Consider the following 23,791-nt stretch of genomic DNA (forward strand, 5'->3'; position numbering starts at 1 on the left):
TGGTAAACACTTTTTTATAACTAGTACTTTATTTTTCTAAATACATGTAAAGCTACTTTTCAACATTTTGTGCTCCAAATTTTTCTCCTTCTCTGCCTTTCCTTCCCCTTCCCCAAGATGGCAATCAATCCCATATAGGTTAAATATGGGCAATCCTTTTAAACATATTTCCATATTTTTCATCTTGTGCAAGAAAAATCAGAACAAAAGTGGGGGAAACCCCATGAAAAGAAAAAACAAACAAAAGGCTAAAATACTATGCTTCCATCCATATTCAGTATTCATAGTTTTCTTTCTAGATAATGATGCCATTTTCCATCCTAAGTCAATTGGAAGTACCTTGAATCATTGCATTGTTGAAAAGAACCAAGTCCATCACAGTTGATCATCACATTGTCTTGTTACTGTGTACAATGCTCTCTTCATTCTATTCACTTCACTTAGCATCAGTTCATGTCTCCAGGATTTCCTGAAATCAGCCTGCTTATCATTACATACAGAACAACAATATTCCATTACGTTCATATATCATAACTTATTTAGTCATTTTCCAACAGACGGGCATTCATTCAATTTCAATTCTTTGGCATTATCAAAAAGGGCAGCTACAAACATTTTACTCCCTTTTTTAATCTTTTTGGGATACAGTCTCAGCAGTGATACTGCTGGATTAAAGGGTTTACAGAGTTTTATAGACCTTTGGGCATAAGCACTGGTAAACTATTGGTGTTTAAAAGAATAGTCTTTGTTTTGGGGGAGAAAACTGAGTCATTAAGATGAGTATCAGTTTCCACAAATGTAACCTTTCCTTCCCTTACCCTGCCATTTAATTTTCTAGCTTTAATATCTAACATATTTATATTGATGGACCAGTTGTAAAGACCACCCATCTAATCCAATCATCTGCTGTAAATGACCACAAAAACGTTGACCAAAGAAAGACTTCATCATCCTTTTCTTTCATAGATTCAACTCATTATGAAATATTTAAATCTTACTCTTTATCCCGTACTTGAATTCCTGAGCGAACAGTATTGCATAGTTAATAGAATTTTGGACAGAGAGTCAGAGAGGATTGGATTTTAATTCAACCTCAGACATATTCCAAAGACAGTTATATGACATTTTTTATTATACCTTTTTATTTACAAGATATATGCATGGATAATTTTTCAGCATTGACCCTTGCAAAATCTTTTGTTCCAATTTTTCCCCTCTTTTCCCCATCCGCTCCCGCACATGGCAGGTAGACAAATACATGTTAAATACGTTAAAGTATATGTTAAATACAATATATGTATACATATCCATACAGTTATTTTGCTGAACAAGAAGAATCAGACTTTGAGATAATGTACAATTAACCTGTAAAGGAAATAAAAAATGCAAGCAGACAAAAACAGAGGGATTGGAAATGCTATGTAGTGGTTCACATTCATTTCCCAGAGTTCTTTCTCTAGGTGTAGCTGATTCTGTCCATCATTGAACAAATGGAAACTGATTTGATTCATCTCATTGTTGAAGAGAGACACATCCATCAGAATTGATAATCATAGTATTGTTATTGAAGTATATAATTATCTCCTGGTCCTGATCATTTCATTCAGCATCAGTTCATACAAGTCTCTCTAGGCTTTTCTGAAATCATCTTGCTGGTCATTTCTTACAGAACAATAATATTCCATAACATTCATGAATAACAATTTATTCAGCCATTTTCCAATTGATGGGCATCCACTCAGTTTCCAGTTTCTTGCCACTACAAGCAGAGCTGCTACAAACATTCTTGTACATACAGATCCCTTTCCCTTCTTTAAGATCTCTTTGGGATATAAGCCCAGTAGTAGCACTGCTAGATCAAAGAGTATGCACAGTTTGATAACTTTTGGAGCATAGTTCCAAATCACTCTCCAGAATGGCTGGATCAGTTCACAATTCCACCAACAATGTATCAGTGTCCCAGTTTTTTCACATTCCTTCCAACATTCAGCATTATCTTTTCCTGTCATCCTAGTCAATCTGAGAGGTGTATAGTGGTATCTCAGAATTGTCTTAATTTGCATTTCTCTGATTAATAATGACATGGAGCATCTTTTCATATGGCTAGAAATAATTTCAATTTCTTCATCTGAAAATTGTCTGTTCACATCCTTTGACCATTTATCAATTGGAGAATTGCTTGATTTCTTACAATTTAGAATCAATTCTCTATGTATTTTGAAAATGAGGCCTTTATCAGAACTTTTGACTGTGAAAATGTTTTGCCAGTTTATTGTTTCCCTTCTAATCTTGTCTGCATTAGTTTTGTTTGTACAAAAGCTTTTCAATTTGATATAATCAAAATTTTTCTATTTTGTGATCATAATGCTCTCTAGTTCTTCTTTGGTCACAAATTCCTTCTTCCTCCACAGGTCTGAGAGGTAAACTATCCTATGTTCTTCTAATTTATTTATAATCTCATTCTTTATGCCTATGTCATGAGCCCATTTTAACCTTATCATGGTGTACGGTGGTAAGTATGGGTCAATGCCTAATTTCTGCCATACTAATTTCCAATTTTCCCAGCAGTTTTTGTCAAACAGTCAATTCTTATCCCCAAAACTGGGGTCTTTGGGTTTGTCAAACACTAGATTATTAGTTATTGACTATTTTGTCCTGTGAACCTAATCTATTCTTCTGATCAACTAGTCTATTTCTTAGCCAGTACCAAATGGTTTTGGTAACCGCTGCTTTATAATATAGTTTTAGATCTGGTACAGCTAGGCCACTTTCATTTGATGGTTTTTTTTTTCATTAGTTCCCTTGAAAGTCTTGATCTTTTGTTCTTCCAGATGAATTTTGTTGTTATTTTTTCTAGGTCATTAAAATATATTTTTGTTTTTGAGTCTGATTGGTATAGCACTAAATAAATAGATTAGTTTAGGTAGTATTATTATATTTCTCGACTTATCCAAGAGCACTTAATATTTTTCCAGTTGGTTGGATCTGACTTTATTTGTGTGGAAAGTGTTTTGTAGTTTTGCTCATATAGTTCCTGACTTTCCCTTGGCAGATAGATTCCCAAATATTTTATACTATCGGCAATTACTTTAAACGGAATTTCTTTTGTAACTTTAACTGTTGGATTTTGTTAGTGATATATAACTATCACTTAGTGGGTTTATTTTGTATCCTGCAACTTTGCTAAAGGTGTGGATTATTTCTAATAGCTTTTTAGTAGAATCTCTAGGGTTCTCTAAGTATACCATCATAGCATCTAGAAAGAGTGATAATTTGGTTTCCTCATTATCTACTCTAATTCCTTTAATCTCTTTCTCAACTCTTAACTGCTGAAGCTAGCATTTCTATTAATATATTGAATAGTAATGGTGATAGTTTCACTCCTGATCTTATTGGGAATGGTTCCATATATGACAGATATTTTTATGTGATAGATATGTATAATAAATACTATCATACATATAGTACCTATCATATAAATATATCTGTAGAGTATATAACACAGAGCCAGAATTTGAACACATAACCTTTGATAGAGTGTTCTTTCTACCATAAAATAAATTTAGCATTGGAAATAATTTATATATGTACAGGAGTGTGCTATTGTGCTGCTTAGCCTATAATTTAGTTTGCTTGCTTTAAGAAATTACCCCTTGTGAATATCAATTATAGTTGTTGTCTCCCTAGGAAGATTATTCTATTATTGTTGCTGATACTAAAGTTAAACATATTAAGGTTTTATCTACATAGGTTTGTTATATTTATTATATTAAAATGACTGACAAGGAGAGTCAGTTAAATAAACTATTGTATGTGTAAGCATAGCCTTACAATAAATAAATATTTATTGACAGAATTTTTCTAAAAATTACTATATCCAAAGTATCCTTCTGATGATTCAGAATATATGTATTTGTACTGTCTTTCATATAGAACTGCCTCTTATTTCTCTCCAGCATCATTAATTTTGTAAAGGGATGCAAGCAGATGGTCCCTGAGTAACCCCTCCCCTTCTCCAGTCTTACTCCAGAAAGTAAGAGACAGATAAGGTATTAAACCAAGCACTGATCCATTTATGAAGTGTGTAAAAGCTCTGATTGAATTGGGAAGGGAGTATAGCCATTGGCAGGGAAAGGGCTGTCTATGTCCCTTAGTGGCCCTTAAAATTCTAGTGTTTTTTGTAGTCAATCCAAACAAGAACGGACACTCAAAAAGAAATCCCTGAGAGAGAATTATATGTTATATATGTCATCTCTTAGGACTGAGGGGAGAGAAAAGAGTGGATTTCTCTCTTATTCCCAACCCTTATCAACCATGACATCTTCAACTACTAGTTCACTAGGAGAACCACATCTGATAGGGAGCAGTTTAGAGCAGGGCTTCTTAAAGTTTTGTCACTTGTGACCCTTTTCACCAGAAAAATTTTTACATGATCCTGGGTATACATAAGTATATAAAATAGGCATACAAATCAAATACTGAGAATAAATCATGATTTCTATAGTCAATCACTTGATCTCATACAAAGCTATGAAGCAGTTTAGTAAACTGGAGTTTAGAGGGTTTTAAAGTTTGAGGCAAGGAGCAATCATATATGCTTCAGGTAGACCCAGTTACATAAAGGAATAGCATTCCAGACAAGAAGCAACTTCAGGTGGTGAGACTTCTTAGCAGCAGAAAAAACAGATGATGATGGATTTAAGAGCAGTTTAAACCTACAGAGATTGTACTCAAATTGGAGCAGCACAAGGGCTCCACAAGAAGACAAAGGACATTAGGATTTTGCAGTATAGGAAACATTAACCACAGGCACATGTGTTCTATGTGGGGAAGTGGGGGAAGAAGGGAGCAACATTTATATAGAACCTACTATGTGCAGGACACTGTGCCAAGTGTGTATATAAATATTATAATCCTCTGAGCCACATACCAATATTTCAAAAGAGGTGCTACCATTTATGTCTCATTACTTTTGCATTCAAAGTTCATTTCCATTCTTCCAAATGACTGTAAATACTGAGTATATTTGTGGGAGAGTGTGTCCCAAGTTTATAGAAAGAATATTTTGTAGCTATTATTATTATTCCTTCTTAATAAGTACTTTGTTTTCCCCCAATAGTACTTTATTTTCCCAAATACATGTTAAGATAATTTTCAACATTCATTTTTGTTAGGTTTTGTGTGCCAATTTTTTTCTCCCTTCCTCCCTTACCTCTTCATCCCCAAGACAGTGAGTAATCTGATATAGGTTATACATGTACAATACTTTTAAATATTTCCATTTTTGTAATTTTATGCAAGAAAAATCAGACAAAAGGGAAAAGACCAAGAGAAATAAAAAGCAAACCACCACCATCACTAAGGTGAAAATAGTATCCTTTGATTCATATTCAGTCTCTAGTTCTCTCTCTGGATGCAGATGACATATTTTTATCCAAAGACTATTGGAATTGTCTTGGACCATAGCGTTGCTGAGAAGAGCTAAATTTATTTTAGTTGATCATTACATAATCTTGCTTTTGCTGTGTACAATGTTCTCCTGATTCTCTTCACTTAACTTAACATTGGTTCATATAAAACTTTCTAGGCTTTTCTGAAATCAGCCTGTCCATTATTTCTTATAGAACAATAACATTCCATTGCATTCATATATCATAACTTATTCAGCCATTTCCCAACTGATGGGCATCAACTCATTTTCCAATTCCTTGCCACCACAAAAAGAGCTGCTATAAACTTTTTGCACATGTGGGTCCTTTTCTGTTTTTTATGATCACTATAGAATTTAGACCTAATAATGACATCAGTAGAGGAAAGGGTTTTTATACAGTTTTATAGCCCTTTGGGTATAGATACTGGCTTTGAGCTGATTGTGTTCATTTGTAGACTGATAATGGTAAACATATGGATGAGGGCTCTAGAATTGTAGGTTTTAGTGTGTATACCTATAAGCCATATCTTTGAAGGAGAAGCTAGTAGACATCCTCTGGGGATGTGGCTCAGAGGGAGTGCTGTGTTAATTCATATTTAATTATCAAAATTACTCATAATTTTTATATTACTCTTCTGTTATGCCAACTCTTCGTGATCCTATGGACCATAGCACATCAATATTTACCTTGGATTTTCTTGGCAAGGACACTGGAATAGTTTTCACTTCTTTTTCCAGTGAATTAAATAAAATTAAAGGATTTGAACTCAGATTTTATTGAATGCAAGCCTATCAGTACTCTGTCCACTGAGTAATCTTTGGAAATTTTCTTTTCATTGTTCCCCATTTCCAATAAAGAAACCAAGACACATAAATGTTGTATGGTCTACATAAATTTCTATGCACAGAATAAAATATCACATTTCTTTCCAAATTTCCTCATATTGAAGTATACTACTGTTTAGCATAAAGAAAGTTAAGAAAACATGCTCTCTTACAATTACTTTTATTTGTTTAAAAGTTTTCCCTTGTTCTGCACAGATCTGGATTTAGAATCAGAAGATCTTTGAGTCAAGTTTTGACTTGGACACAAAGTGCTGGTGTGACCCTTGGCAAACTATAAAAACTCTCAGTGCCCGTAAGCAACTCTCCAACATTACAAGTTGCAAAACAATCATTGTTATGCATTGTGTGGTTGAAGTTTCCTCATTGAATACTCTGATTATGAAATATATTAGTTTGGATCAAAAATGATTAACGTACCTTAGTTGTAACCTATTTGATAGTCTTTGATCACCAGACAGCACTCCTTTTGTGGTGACTAATCACTTAGAATTAGGAAAGTCCGAATTCCTACTTGTGAGATTTAAGGATACTTATTATATCGTCTGTATTTCCTGGTGCTCAGCCAAAGGCAAAGGCCCTTCAAAGAGGAACACTGGCAAAGTATAAAAATAGGCACTTTTCTGACAACTGTTAAGTTTATTTGCAAATACCAGAAAATGGGGAAGATTTGGCAAGACTTTTACACAATGTTTGCTATGGATTGTCAAATAGAGGTATGATAAGGAAATAAGTATAAAAATCTTTCTTAAGAAGACTATTTTTTCTTAATCTTTTTTAATTAAAGCCTATTCTTTTCTTTTTTTTTAATTGACTAGAAGAAATGAACCATTTATTTACAATAAGCTGGTATTTACTATTGTTTAGCTACTCCTTTCCTGGCAAAGCAAAATGAGCAGAATCTTTGATGTTATGCAACTCAGGAAATCCAGCCATGTCCTGCAGCTTAGGTCTTTTGGCTTGGCTTTAAGAGATGCAAAGCTTTTTATTTTTAAAACATATGCATGGATAATTTTTCAACATTGACTCTGGTGGAACTTTGTATTCCAAATTTCCCTATCTTTCCCCCATCCTCTCCCCTAGAAGGCAAGTAATCTAATATATGTTAAACATGTTAAAATAATATGTTAAGTTCAATATATGTATACATATTTATACAGTTATTTTGCTGCACAAGAAAAATAAGATCAAAAAGGAAAAAAATGAGAAAGAAAATAAAATACAAGCAAACAACCACAAAAAGTGAAAATAATATATTGTGATCAACACTCAGTTCCCATAGTCCTCTCTCTGGATGTAGATGGCTCTCTTCCTCGCAAAATCATTAGAATTGACCTCAGTCATCTCATTATTGAAAAGAGCCATGTCATCAGAACTGATTATCATATAGATTTGTTGTTGCTATACACAATGATTTCTTGGTTCTGCTCATTTCATGAGCAGTCATCAGTTCATGTAAGTCTATTCAGGCCTCTCTGAAATCATCCTGTTGATCATTTCTTATAAAACAATAATATTCTATAACATTCACATGCCATTCCCCAATGATGGGTATGCACTCAATTTCCAGTTTTTTGCCACTGCGAAAAGGGCTGCCACAAACATTTTTGCATACGTGGGTCCCTTTTCCTAAGAAGATTATTATAACAAAACATCAATCTTATGAATTATACTTTCATGTGTATAGATTTATGAGGAGATTTAGTAGTTCATTAACTTAGAGCACAGTGATCACAATGCGAGAATTGTGGGTTTAATTTTGATTTTGCAAACTATACCCTGTACCACTGACTCTATATAGCTGTTTTAAAATTTATAGTGCTGATGAAAAAAGAGAACTAGGAGTGTACAGATGACTCAGCACATTTTCCCATTATTTGGAAATATCTTAAAATGCACATGCCCCTTCAGTAACTGCTAAGAGACAGGTCAGCATCATTATCTTCATTTTGTTCAGATCATAGGACCTTTATGATCTTGGATGATCTTCAAATCATTCAAGTTCCTTGGGTCTCAATCTCCTCATTAGTAAAACAAGAAAGGTGCACTAATTGACTCTATGCCCATGACCCAATAGTCCTTTTAAGGATCAAAAAAATCAACTAGTTTAATTCAAAACTTTAATTTACAGTAATTTTTTATTTGGTTCAAGCTTCTATGCTACATTACAACCTCAAAGAGTTTATACTCTACTGAAGATGGCGTCATGGCAAGAGAAACAACTCATATGCTAATTAATATAAAATATTCACAAAGTTAATATAAAGTGATTTGGGATATGTATATGAAAGCAGGCACTAGCAACTGAGGAAAACACAAATGACCATAGAAAGGAACAAGAAGCAGAAGGAAAGAGAAAGAACATTCCAGCAATGAAGGGCAGCTTATTTACAGACAGAAATGCAGGAAATGGAACAAAGCAATTAATCCAATTTAGTTGGAGTATGAATGTGTGTGTGAGAGAGTAATATGTAATCAATCCAAAAAGACTGAAGCCAGATTGTGAAGAATTTTAAATGCTGAGATAGGGAGTTCATTTGCCCCCTGAAGTAATATGGAGCCACTGCACTTTACTGAGTAGGGTAGTGACACCATCAACCATGTATTTTGGGAAAATATCTTTGACAGTTGTGAAGCGGAATTATTTGAAGAGAGGAGAACAGAGCACATATTAGTAAACTATTGTAATAATTCAGATGAAAAATGATGAGAGTCTGAAGTAGGATGAATGAGAAAGATTTTTGTAGCAATAAATCATTTTTCTATGTTATGAATTTGATTATATCATGGGTCATCTATCCCATGTAAATGGCAGCTATGTCACTAGAAGTTACTTAAGGGCAAATGTTGCAATAGCTTTTCCCACTCCGTTCTGTTTCGTTTTAGTCACATGTAAACTTAAGAAGATTCATATCAGGATACCTCAATATAACTCAGTCTGTGAGACTGTTTTCATCTTTGATCCATTGTCTTAGAAAGACCAGCCACCAGAATTGCCAGCCTCCCCAAAACATGCATATTAGCAGAGTTATACTATAGACCCTTGTTTTCAAGGAAGATTTTAGGACATGATGATTTGTACTGAGTGAGCAAAGATATCTGGTTTAGAACAACTTTTAGCATATGGGAAAAAGTACTAAGTTACCCATAACTTCAGGGAAGTATCACACATATTACAAAGTTCAGCCAAGAAATCTTTCTGCCAATAGTCTAGAGTTATAGACTTCTGAAAACTTTTGTGGAGAGATAGGCAGAAATTGCAGAAACTAGGTTTACAAGTCCAGCAATCAGCAATGGGTGGGAATTTGTCAATATGTGTTGATTTTTGGACCCCTCCTGTGGACAGAACCATCTTATCATTTATGCCAGTGTGGAAATATAAGTCACTCACAATCTTATGGTAGCTAGGTGTTTGCACATTGAGAGGAGATACAGTTGAAAGCCCTGATATATTAGCATCTGTCTTAGGGCCTATTTAGCCTAGCAACTGCTTCCTAGGCCATCATATAAATGCAAGATGTTCAAATATATAAGGGACTAAGAAAATGGTCCTGAGTCCACACTAACATGTTCACTGTATCTAAGGCATGCTTCAGAGTCTAGTTATTAGTTGCATTTAATTTAATACAATCTTTCATTCAGAAAGGCTGCATTAAATAAAAAATTCAAGCTATATACAGAAATTGGGATCTTTTGTTCTCTAAATGAGCTCCTTAGTAATTGTAAAGGGATGATTTTCTCAGAAGTTCAGCTAAGTCCATGAAGAGAGGGCGCCTATCCATGTGAGATCTGACCCAATGGTTATAGGATTCTTTCCCTACTTGTTTTTTTCCTTCCTTTACCCCCACAACCATTATAATGCTCAAGAATCTCATACTATAGATTTGAAAGGTAACGGATAGCATCCTGTTTCCCACCAATAACAGTCCTGGTATAGCAAAAGGTAAAAGAGCATCCCTTACATAAACCAGAGATAGAAGTTTTCCTGTACAAAAGGGAAAAAGTGAAAAGATAGAAAATAATTTTTAGAAGCTGCTTTTCACTCCCATTCCCATCCTTCAACCCTAACATAGAGTTGGAGAATCGCAGAATCCTTCTAATCTCTGGTCAACAAGGCCACCATTGGTTGTATTGAATATCCTCAAATAAATCTCATTGGAACATACCTTTTTCCCTACCTAATATGAAAGTTGACTGACATATATAATTATATAAGAAAATGTTCTAAATCATTATTGATTAAAGAAATGCAAATTAGAATAGTTTTGAGATATCTTACCTATTAGATTGGCTAAAATGATAGATGCTCTTCAATTGGGGAATATCTAAATAAGCTGTGGTATATATTTGGAATGGAATACTTCTTTCATACAAGAAATAATGAACTGATTGATTTAGAAAAAGAAGAAAAAACTTGAAAGATAGCATCCATTTTCAGAGAAACAGCTTACAAATAAAAATATTCATAGTATAGTCTTACATATAGGTATATATGTACATACATATGGATATGTTTTTGTATCTGTGTATATGTATACATGTATATATATGTATATATACATACACACACACACACATATATATATAAACATACATATATACACATTTGTATTTAATTATGGCCTTATCTAGGGTAGGGAGAGGAAGGGAGGAAAAACATGCACAGCAGAGAATTAAAGAAAAACTAGAAGAAAACACAAAAAAGCTGAGTGGCTTTGAAATGGCATAGGGATTATTATATAGGGTTTTGTGAAATGGAAATGTATTGTTTAAATTGAATACTCTCATATGTTCTGCTGTGCACATAAAAATGTTTCCTTTAAAAATTTTTTATTTAAGTTTAAAATAATAAAAGAAAGTTTTTTCCCCCCCCACATAATCAGCCACTCTTTTGTAAAGGTTATTACCATTACATATAGGAATTGAAATAGGTGGGAAAAATTATTCCTATAGATGACAGGGTCCTTATTGAAACTGTTATAATGAGTAGCCCTAATTTAGTGCCAGTTGCAAAAAAGTAACATTTTGTGAAGTATCTTCAACTTTTCTAGAACTACCATAGTATTGGTTATAATATTAAATGTAGTTAAAAGTGATTTGTTTGTACTAAATTCTACTGTATAAAAGAATAGAATGGGATGAAGGTAATCATAAACTACTTAAAGATTACAGTTAACCACTAAAATTATTTTTATGCTTATGGCAAGCTTCACCCTCAAATAAAATTTTAAAGACAAATTCTGGTAAAGAAAGGGAAAAATGAAACCTTAAAACATAGTGGATTTGATCTGTTAGTCAATAAATATTTATTAAATACCTACTACATGCTAGGCACTTTGCTAAGTGCTAAGAAAATACACACGACACACACACAAGAGCTGTTCTCAAATTGTTTACAATGTAGTGGGGAAAGACAATATACAAAAATATTCTGAAAAGGTGTGAGGGAAAGTACCAGTTGTGGAAGCATGATGACAAAATTCAGAGGAGTATACCTTTTGGAAATAAAGAGATTGTAGTGCTGGATGCCTTCTTTAAAAGAAGGTTCTGTGAGGAGTTCTCAATTTCCATTCCCTCCTATCAGAGGAAGAGAAGTAGAGAGTATGCTGAAATGTGACTTCCAGGGTTGACATGATCTTACAATATTATAAGATTCCTGGAGCTTGATGATAAAAACCAGAGCTTAACAGCTAGTAAGAAATGAAGAGATAGTTGGACTCAGTGCTCTCCTAAACTATGAGTACCTGGCCCACCATGAAGAGCAATAGAAACAAGAAAGATCTCACTTATGATAAAGAGAGGAAGAAGTATTAAACAACTCTCATTTAAACATAATTAGGGGAAGCAGTGTCAGTGCTGTAAGAATTCTCTCAGCATACTAGGGCAAAGTCCCATTCACTCTAATCTAGTTATGACTATGAAGATTTTTTTTCATAAGACTGTAGATTTAAAGCTGAAAGGGACATTAGAGACCATTCAGGCTAGCTCTTTTACTTTACAGATGAGGAAACTGAAGCCATAAAGTGACTTAACCTGAGTCACACAGGAAGCATCTTAGGCAGGAATCAGATTCAGATCTTCCTACTGTCTTATCTTTGAAACCACTTACTAGTTTGAATCCAACTACTTGGGGTACAAACTGAAATATGCTTAAGTGACAAATTATAATGAGTTGTCATATAGTGATGACAACCTTAAGTGATGTAAGACAAAACAAGACTAAAATATCAGTGTGTGATATAAAAAAATGCAAAGTAGTAGCTTATTGTTTAAAACCCATAATTTTAAAAAGTTAGAAATTAATTATGAAAGAATAATAAATTGTAATAGTTTTGAAATGCTAGAGTTATTGTCACAAATATCTTTTAGTCATTTCTTTTCACTGCTTATTACAACAATCTTTGGAAACATTATCTACCTTTCCAAGTCTCAATTCTGGATTCATTATTTTCTTTTAAAAAATCTTTATAGCCAACATACTTCCTAAATCATTTTGTTGTTGCTACTTTTGTTATTTAGGCAGAGCTAGGTATAGTGTTTAAATATTTACTGTATCTTGGGGAGTCATTACAAAGATGTTTGGAGAATTGAGGTGGCCAATTATTTTATATTCATATTCATTATTTCACACTACATGACATGAAATTATGGAAAGGAGAAATAAGTTTTGAGTTGAAATTTAATTATTTAATCAGTGATCTAAACAACCCCCCAAAATGTTAAAATGGGTCAGAAATATGAACTAAGGGATCACTTGTAGAAGCAGTAATATAGTGAAAAGTGCATCAGACCTGAAGAGAGAAGAGACCTGGGTGCAAATCCTACTTCTAATATACAGTTTTATGACTCTAGACAAATGGCATAACTTCTTTGGGCTTCCACTTTCTCATATATAAAATAAGGAAATTTAAGTAATTGAACTAGTTCTTTATGGGATTTTTTAACTATTTGGTGCAATAAGACAACAAGCATTTGTTGTTTACCATGTGCAAGTCATTGTGTTAATTACTGGGATACAAATGCAAGAAAAAAGTCTTATCCTCAAGGTGCTTATATTCTAACCCAGGAGACAACACATAAAAGGAAGCAGGCATAGAAGGGCAGACAAAACATACTTATGGACCTACAGATATCATAGTGACAGTGCTCCTGAGATCAGGAGTAGAATTGGGAGGAGAATGACATATAGCCAACTGGATTTGGCCATAAAAGGGAAGACCCCAGAGCAACCCACCAATGGAAGCAGGGAGCTGGAAAGGTAGAAGAATGTTCCACAGTGAGAAAATCCTGTTGTTATTGAAGATAGAAAAAATTAGGAAATAGCAAGAGGACTGAAAGGGCCCAGATATAAGTAGAAGCTGTAAAACAGCATACAATGTTCTACATTTCATTATTTATTAAATTATACTATTAAAAATGATCAATAAATCATTTATCTTATTAATTGCAGAATAATGTTAACATTAACAATGACAACTTTTTCAAAGGTCAGTTTACCATTTAAGTTATGAGGGAGGTAAAATGGCAAAGTAAGTGGAATGCTAGATATATGATATAGAGAAGAGCTGCTATGTACCTGAGCCTGCCACAATATCTATGAAAGAAATGTTAGGAACCCTGCAGTGTTGGCCAAATAGATTTTTAGAAATGCTACTAACTGGTTTAGCACTTTGTCTAATGTGATGTAATTTAACTATTTCTTTGAAATTAAGTCTAATAGAGAATTGGGTTTGTAGGGGTTAGGTTAATAAAAAAAACAAACTTTCCCCTCTTACATGGTCCCAATCTTCATGTAAAGTTACCCTTCTCCAACTTTTCCTCTCACCTGGTCCCAGGAACATGACTTTTCCTTAGCCAGTTTCTCACTCAAAAGCAGATAGCCCTCAAAGAACCACAATAGAACAAACTTGCCTATAGGATTATCCTATTAACCAGGCCACTTTGACCTAACCCACTGTTTTAATTCATTTATACCCTGAGAAGAATCATGAGATCTAGGTTCAGGTAGTTTCTTTTCCTATTTAAGCAGTTTATAAATATATTACAATAAAAAAGATTGTAAACCATTTTTTGGTTCCTAAGACCACCATTAAGGAATTACTAACTGTAATGAAATAAGAAAAAAAAAGTATCTTTAGAGACTCTTACAAGTAATGAGATCCCACAGGTGGTAAGGGGCTATTCTCCTACCTGTTTCAGGAGGAAATAGAAATGATATTTCTAGTGTCTTTTTCTCTATCCTTCTCTAATGGACACTTTAATTTCCACCAAGAATAGGAAAAGGAAGCTGGTACCAGAAGCCATGCTGCTCTTCTCGGGATGGGGGTGTGTGAAGGGGTTTATGAGGCTAGAATTACATCTATCTGCTCATTTAAATATTATTAACCTAAGGGATATAATTGGGCTCAATATAACTGTTGACCACCATGTTATTATTAAGGGCAAAGGAGAACTACATCTAAGGCTTGACCTCGTTTTCATCAAATAGTAATTGCACCAGAACCCACATATGAATAGTAAAAAAAGAGACCATTTATGCAAATTGTAACTAAACAGAAATCTTAGAAGATTAACATAAGAGGATATATATCAGACAATACAGAATTTAAAAAAAAATTCTCACTGGGAACAAAATAACTCAGCTTAACCAAGAGAGAGTCCTCAATCTCCTCCAAGGGGAAATTTCCTGTGGTTCTACTATAGCAGGTTGAGTATAAAAGGCTATAATGGAGACTGCCAGTTCCTGTATTGATTTTGCAATCTTTTACTTCAGCAATGTACCATCAGCTCCTCTACCTTCTCTCTCAAATCTGGAAGTCCAAAGTACCCAAAGTGACTTTAACTTGACAAGTCCTAAAAGAGACTCAATGAGAACTGAAATTCTCTTGTTCTTTCCAACTTTACCTTGTTTAGCTTTAAACAAAATGAGACCTGGAAAAGACCTTAATTTAGAAATGCCAAAGTCTGCTACTGCATCCTGGGTCATCACCAGTTGTCTTGACTTTGTCTTGCTACGAGACTCTGGAGAAGTGGCGCTGACACCTTTCTGTAATTGTGGAAACTAGCTCACTCAATAACAATTCACTCAAGAGTCAATCACCCTATAGTGTGATTTTGATTGATTTTCTTTGAAACAATACCAGTGCAGCCCCTCAACTAGGGCAGGACATTCATCTTCGCTACTAAGGAAAGAGTTCCATACCAATGAGCTTTTGGACAAATTATATATCATTGAGTAGAGGATCTTGATGATATAGATATAGATTTAGATTTATTCTGGACTTCATTTATTTACTTAGTCATTTATTTATTTATTTTTGTTTTTATTTAGTTAGCACAGTTTATTTTTCTCTTGCTTTCTCTTCACAAAAAATGATACACACAGATTGTAAACATAACCTATATATACTTTAAAAGAACAGAGAAACACTGTATTAACATGTGTCCTCTTCAGCAGAAAAAATCTGGGGGCAGGGAGGGAAGGCAAGGTCCTGATTATCTGTATGAGTTATCAAGAGAAATTCAGGACCTATTGGACCCACCTTTCAGGTACTCTCAAACACCAAACATTTCTCATCTTTAATGTTCCTTCCCTTATGTTTCTTTACCCTTGCCTGCTATTTCAATAGCACATATGGTATCTCCTTCTGTGTTCATCCTTAAGCCTCCATGCAGAACTCATTCCTCCTCCTGAGATTTCCTCCCTCCTACAGAATGAAGAGAGAGTGGAATTTTTTCAGGGGCAATAACAGCTGCACTGTTTCCAGAGGCTTTCATATATAGATAACAAAGACCTTTTCTATATTGCAAAGAATTTGCTTTTAAACTCCTTGCTATATAAGAAATAGATGAGGAAGCAAAATTACTTTGATATGGAGAATAGTAGAGTGTTGTGTTCTGGTACTAAAGATTGGGAAGATACATTAGAACAAATTAGAAATATTGTATCAGAAGCTTCATTATGTTTCATGAATTGACAGACAACAAACTCTCATTCCAAACTTTTAAGTATCTTTGGGAACTTTAGCAACAAGCTATACTGAAATTAAAAAAGAAATGTGGTCCACAATTGTCCAGACAAAACCCTGATCCATCAAAATTAAGAATATTTTTAATAGATGTCATCAATCTTGAAGCTCATAATTTCTAAGCTATAGGGAACAAAAAGTTTTCAAAGTATTGAGCTCTACTCAAGCTGAATAAAATCAAGTCAGGGTATATAGAGTAAATCAAGTCAGAGTATATAGCCCCTGACATCCTGTCTGCAATTGGAATTACATTGAGTTTGCTTTCAGTATTCTTCCAAAGGATAAGCTTACATTCTAATATCACTACAAAAAAGTTATTTTATTCAAATTTACAAATTTTCAATATTTGCAGAATATTGGATACAAAGAAATAACAGAAGAATAATTTTGCATCCCAAAATACTATAAAAATGAGATGAAAACAACACATTTATATAGCACATTTGGGATTGGGAAATACTAAATGTGTACCATCTCATTTGACTTTCACAGCAACTCTGAACATAGAGGCTATTATTGTTGCTGCTGCTTAGTTGTTTTAGTCATGTCCAATTCTTCATGACCCTATTTGAGGTTTTCTTGGCAAAGATAATAAAGTGGTTGCCATTTCCATTTCCAGCTCATTTTATAAATGAAAAAATTGAGGTAAACAGGGTTAAGTAACTCTGATCACTGAGATGTAAGTTTCTAAGGATAGATTGGAACTCATAAGGAGGAGTCTACCTTAATCTAAAACCTGCTATCTGCCCAGATACTTTTTAAAAAATCATTTCCAACATTTTACAAATATGTAAACTGATGATTAGACAGGTTAAGTGACTTGTCCAGGGTCATGAATCTAATAAATATCTATTTGAGATGGGATTGGAGTCCAGGCTATGGAAAGTTTAGTGCTCTAGATTTGTAGAAATTGCTAAAATCTCAAAGCAATAATGAATGCTTGCAATCGTTGTTGCTCTTACTACTAAAATAAAACCATTGTCATGTCATGTGTGAATGAATGACTATAATAGAACAAGAAAAGATAACACACAATCAAATATTTATAAAAATGTTTGCTTATTTATCTCAAATGGCTATTGTTCATAGCAATACATATCTTGACAATATTAAAAGGAATATATTGATGATATATAAGAAGACTTGCTTTTCTCTTGAGAGTTACATTGTCTAAAAGTGATAGAAAATGAAACATTGGGAGAGTTATAATTTACCTCTGTATGTAAAATGAGTAAAACAAACAGGCAGATGTGCCCTTGGGAACTATCCCAAAAAAGGACTTATTTTCAGCTGAATTATGTGAAATTAAATCAAGAAACACTGGCTTAGCTGTTACTACAAGACTTTCGGTTTTGCATTGACTGTCTGTCAGATGCTAAATTCAGCACATTCATCTCAAAACTCATATGATACGTATTTCAAAGCAATGAAAAATCCCTTGGTGACTCACTCATTTTCCTTCTCCAATTTGACTCGCAAAATGAAAAGCATAAATGAAAAACAAAAGAACATAACAGTGTTCTATAACAATATATTAGTGCAATGCAGAAGCCATAAAAAAGTATGAAGTATATACAACTATGAAAATATAAATGTTTTATTACCCAGATTTGGAATATTCACATGGGACTTCCTTGCTTGCTAGTCTCAACTTAATGCTATTTCTTTCTTTCTAGAAGTGTAGCAAGTATTTCTAGATCTAGTAATAGTTATTTAATAGTTTTAGTGAGTAATCTTTTCCTTTTTTTTACATAAGGCACATGAATCTTAATTATGGACCCATATCAAAATAGCTGTTTTTATTTAAGGAAAAATAATTTTATTATTTAGGTACATAAATTTTCTAGAGAGCTCAAGATAGAAAAATTCTGTGAAATATATCCATCAACTACAGCTTTATTAAGTATATGATGACTTACAGTATTGGGGAAGGGAAACGTAACAGTTTTAAATATTAGAAGAATTTTTGCATTTAGAAGAGAACTTTGTTATTGTAAGTTGATACAAACAGCTCTTTCAAAATGATTCCAATATCATAAATCAGTTTCTTGAATACTAAGAGTCAAAAGCTTTTAATCATGGAACTAACTATAAGGAAGACAGAGAAAAATGAGCAGATTTATTAGCATTAATATAAAATGCTGGCACTGGACCTGATTAAGTACCACAGAGGAAATCTGGGTTAGAAGTGACACAATTTTGTTTTTTATCTTATTATATGTTTAAATTAGATTACATTTTTTGTTTTGTTTGTGCTGCTATAAATATTTTTGTATGGATGGGTCTTCTTTCTTTGGTCTCTTTGGTTATCAATCTACAAGTGATTGAAATGATATGCACAATTTTAAAGTTTTGAGGATATATTTCCAAATTGCTCAAGTGATATAATTTTGAAATTGTGGGATTCTCAGTCCAGATGGGAAAAGGGATAAGAATTATTGCCAAAAAAGAATGGGAAAAATATAGATGATATTACTCCCCATAAAAGGTGTATAGGAAAATATCAATAAGTACTGATCTATATGTCTACTTTTATATCTCTATAAATTTTTTATGACACTGATCACACTTATTGAGGACATCCATAGTGAAAATGTAAGAAATGACACTCTAACAAAAATAATATTCTACATCAAGCCACATCTCTTCAAAGTAATAAGATTGTCTGAAATATATAAATTATAAGCTATTATTTACTTATTTGTAAATTATAAAAATAAATCAATTTGGTAGAGCAAAAGGCATGCTTAAACTCTCTGCTCTGATAAGACATCTATTAAAATCTTACAAGATTCGTTGATCAATTACAACAAAAACTTTTTATTGACAATCCTAGGATTATGAACATAAAGTATTAAAGAGAGAGATTTAAATTAGTCAAGTTCTTTACCATGGCCATAGCAGTTGTCTTTGTGCAGAATCCAAATGTGAAAAGAATTCCTATAGATTGTGAGGTCTTCTACATCAGTGCCAAGCATAAAGACTGCATGTAGCCACAACACTCCTCAGGAGGCTTTATACAAATTAAAATGTGACTGAGAAATATTGAGCAAAGAGATAACATACATATAATTTATTTTTTAAAACTTTTTTTCCAAACATAATGCATAGACAGTTTTCAACATTCACAGTTCAACTATTGCAAAACCCTTTGTTCCAATATTTTTTCCTTCCCTTTCCCTCACTCCTTCTCCTAGATGGCAAGCAATCCATTATATAACATATATTGTAAAATTAAGTCAATATATGGCCTGCAGGGATCCATAGTGCAGATAAGTGGTCAATTTTCTATTTGAATTTGACATCACTATTCTAGATGCTGCTGTTTGAGGATCAATGAATCAATGAAAAGCATGTATTAAGCACTGACTAATTTACTTAATAAAAACAAATAATCCTTATCTTCAAGGAATTTACATTCAGAAAGGGAGTAGTGTTCAGGGAAAGAAAATTCATAAAATCAAGTGAGAAGAATAATAGAGCAATTAACTGCCATGTTCTTTCCAAATGCAATAGTATGAAGTACTGATTTGTTTACAGTTCTCAGAGCAAGAGGTAGAAAATAGAAGAAAGTCAGTAAAAGTATGTGAGCTATGGCAGAATGAAAAATGGTTAGGCAAAGAGTAAACTATGTGGTTCTAGTGGATGTCAATTTGAGTTCCTCTAAAGCATGGTCTCTGATAACATTGTGCTAATTAAATTTAGCCCCAGCATACTCAGTTAGTTCTATAATCACTCCAACAAATTCAACTTAACAAACCATACCAAAAACAAACAAACCAAAAACCAAATCAAAACCATGAATATACTTTGTACAGACTATGATATACAATAAGATGAATGGCCCAAAGATTTGCTCTATTGCAATGTGTGTATGTGTGTATATGTGTGTGCATGTGTGTGTGACAGATGATGAAATTAAAGTAGTATTGCATAAGTGAAAGGGAGCAGACTGTAATGCATTGTAATTGTTTCTAAACTGTTTCTTGACATAAAAGACTCCAACTTTTGCCACCAAAAATTTTCGGGTGATGCTGTAATGACTGCAAATGGTGAAACATCACTGTTTCTAAAGAATAAAATTTATGGGTCCCCAAAGGATAATGGAGAGACATACAGTGTGTGTAAATAGGCTAAGCATATTATCCATGAGATTTTAAAGAACAGAAAGTGGTTTAAAAGATATCCAAGAGAGGTTATAATGATAAAAAGAGATGGACTGATAGTTTACTGATAGTAAGCAGTCAGAGCCCAAATGGTTCACTAATACTCATATGATGTAGTCTGTACTTATGTCAACAGGTTGCTTTCTTTATTATTGTTCCTTTCATTTTCTCTTCCTTGAGCTAAAAGATAACTGCTTCCTCTCTGTATTCTTACTCCCTCATGGTATGCATTTAGTTCTTCTTCCTATCTAGTTCCCCTGAAATAATTTAATTAACAGCTGTCAGGAACCAATCAGAACCATTTCTTGCTTATGATGCCAAAAGTAAGAAATGGGAGCTCAAGAAAATGATAGCTCTTCAGTTGCATTATATAAAGAACTGTATCATTTATTATGGAGAGCTGCTTTGGTTTGAAGATGATTATGACTCAGGCATCCTGCACAATTGTCAGTAATAGCTAGCATTTATATAAAGGTTTAAGATTCATAAAACACTTTACAAATATGATGTTATTTGATCCTCACAACAGCCTTAGGAAGGTGGTGCTATTATTCACCCCATTGCCTCCTTCTGTTTCCTTTTTTTAGGTGAGTCATTTAACATTGACTTGCCCAGGGTCACACAGATGGTAATATCTGAGACCAGATTTGAATTTAGGTCTTCTTAACTCCTGAGTCAGCTCTCTATCCACCACATACCACCTAGCTTACTCCAAAAGAATTCCTGTTCACATGTTAATGAAGTTATATTCTAAAAGTAGAGATACATAAAGTTGTGGAGGGTCTTGAAAATGAGGCAGAGGAATCTGAGTTTTATTTAGAAGGCAATAGAGAGTTATGAAAAAAATGAGCAAAGTAGTGCATAAACTAAACATGAAAAATACCAAGTCCAACATACATCCCCAAATTTCTCTCTTCTATTGATCATTATGCATTTATTAAGTATTTATTATCCAGTCAGGCACTGTGTTAGGTACTGGAAGAACAAATACAAAAATAAAAAAAAACTCTCCTCTTCTGGATGGGATCAGTCTCCTAGTAGTTTATATGGAAATAAAATGAGACACTTGTAGATCATTCATCAGTTAATGAAAAGAGACATCCTTAGCCAAAGTAGAAAGATATTTTAAAAGGATAAGCACTGAAGACACCTTGATATGATTCAACTAAGAGAAGATCCCTTCCCTGACATGCCCATCATTTTCTACCAGTCAAGTAGCAGAGAGCACCCTGGAGTTCCAGTGCTTCTATTATACTAAATCCATTGGGAAATTAGGTCAATAGTCTGAGTCTTGAAGTCTTAAAGATGGTTTTAATATCTTTTAAAGTATGAAAAATACTTTAAATTAGGATAACTTGCATAAAGACAAAAGTTAGGATAAGGTCCTATCACATTCCACTTCTTGGTAGTAAGATTTTTAAGGTCTTGTAGTAATACCTTCCACCACATAAGTGTTTTTAGAATTATTATTGGTTAACTATGAGCTCTGCAATTCAAAAAAACATGCTATAGGCAGCACTAAAGATAAAAAAAGAAAAGAAAATCAAAAGAGCAATATTGCAAATTTCAAGTTAAAACAATATTAACAACTCAGAGAACAAAATATCAGAAATCATTAGCTTTGTCCCAAATCCTCCCACCCTCTGTAGAAAAATTGAGACTTGATTATAATCACGTGCATGTAGTAGATAATGCCAGTTTTTTGCAGTTCACAATGACTTTATCAATAGAAAAAGGTAAGCAAAAGCAAGAGTAGCACTAGGACTATCAGGACTGAAGCAAAGATGGAGAAACTTCCTTTATAGTCACTGATCTTTATTCTAGGTCACAGAGAATTGCCCTATACCACCTCTTATATCCATGTCCCACCACCTATAATTTCTATCTCTCTTGAAGTACTCTGGGGACATAAAATCTTTGACTCAATGAGAGATCTCTGAGAGACCATGCCCTTCTGTGGGAGATACAGAGGCACTTTTATAGTCATATTATTGCAAAAAAGCAAGCTGTCTTCCAATAGGTATTATTCATATGATTCATCAAGATCTGCAAACCATTTTACAAATATTATTTCATTTCATTTCACAACCCTTACAAGAAGGTACTATTATTATTTCCTTTTACAAATATTATCCTCCAAGCCTTCTCTAGGAAGGATTTGTACAATGATCAATGTAATATACTGGCAGCAATGTGGAAGGGCCAATCAGTTCTAAATTACAATAAGCTATGAGTTATAGGGAGCCTATTTTTTCCCCCTGTACATACAAGTGTCTATTCTTTTGACCCTGGACTGCCACTACCATTGGGAGCTGATCCGCTATATGCTGTTGTACTCTATTCCTGGGGCTTGGGCCTCTACCTTCTGTTTCCCAGCCTGTGTCACTGGGGTCTGTCTCTTCCCACTGCTTATTCGGCCAAGGTCAAGCTATCTCCTGATGTTGCTACAGAATCAGGAATGACTATTGAAGGCTGAACATAGAGTGCACAGGCAGCTAGATGGCTTGGAGTCAGAAAAACCTGAATTCAAATTTTAGCTCAGCAACTTATATGACATTAGGCAAATTGCTGAACTTTTATGTGTTCTGTCTTCCTTTCCAGCAAAGTGGGGATAATAATAGCATCTTCAGATTGCCATGAAAATCAGATGGGACAATATATAGTACTTAGCACAGTGCCTGGAACATTATAAGAGCTTAATAAATACTTTCTTACTTCTTTCCAAAGTTTCTTCTGATTATTTACTTGCATTTTAAGAAATTTGAAGGTTTTTTCATAATTTATTGAATATAATATCCAAATTCCCTTCTTTCTCCACCTCTTCCCCCTACCCTGTCCTTTTTGATCATAGCTTTCAGGTTGTCCAACAATTCTTAAATTATTTCTCCTTGATCTGTTTTCTAGGTCAGGTATTTTTAAATATTAGATATCTTATATTTTCTGCTATTTTTTCAGTCTTGATTTTGTTTTATTTTTTTTGTCTCAGATTATTAACTTCTGCTTATTTAATTTTAATTTTTTAGGGAATCTGTTACTTGGATAAGGTTATGTACTTCCTGAGCCAAGATACTAATTCTTTTTAAAGTCTCTCTTCTATAGTTCTTCATTTCTTTTCCAATTCTTTCTTCTATTGCTTTGATTTCATTACACCATTTTAACTCATTTTAAACTCTTGCTGTCATTTTCTTCTAGAAATTCTAATTGGTCTCATAGACAAACTATATTTTTCTTTGAGTCTTTGTGATGTTCTGTAGCTATCATTCTCTTCCTGACTTGAATCTTGGACATTTCTGACCTCATAATAATTCTTTTTTTAAAATTTT

This window comes from Antechinus flavipes, chromosome 3 (assembly GCF_016432865.1).
Source record: "Antechinus flavipes isolate AdamAnt ecotype Samford, QLD, Australia chromosome 3, AdamAnt_v2, whole genome shotgun sequence".
NCBI lineage: Eukaryota > Metazoa > Chordata > Mammalia > Dasyuromorphia > Dasyuridae > Antechinus > Antechinus flavipes.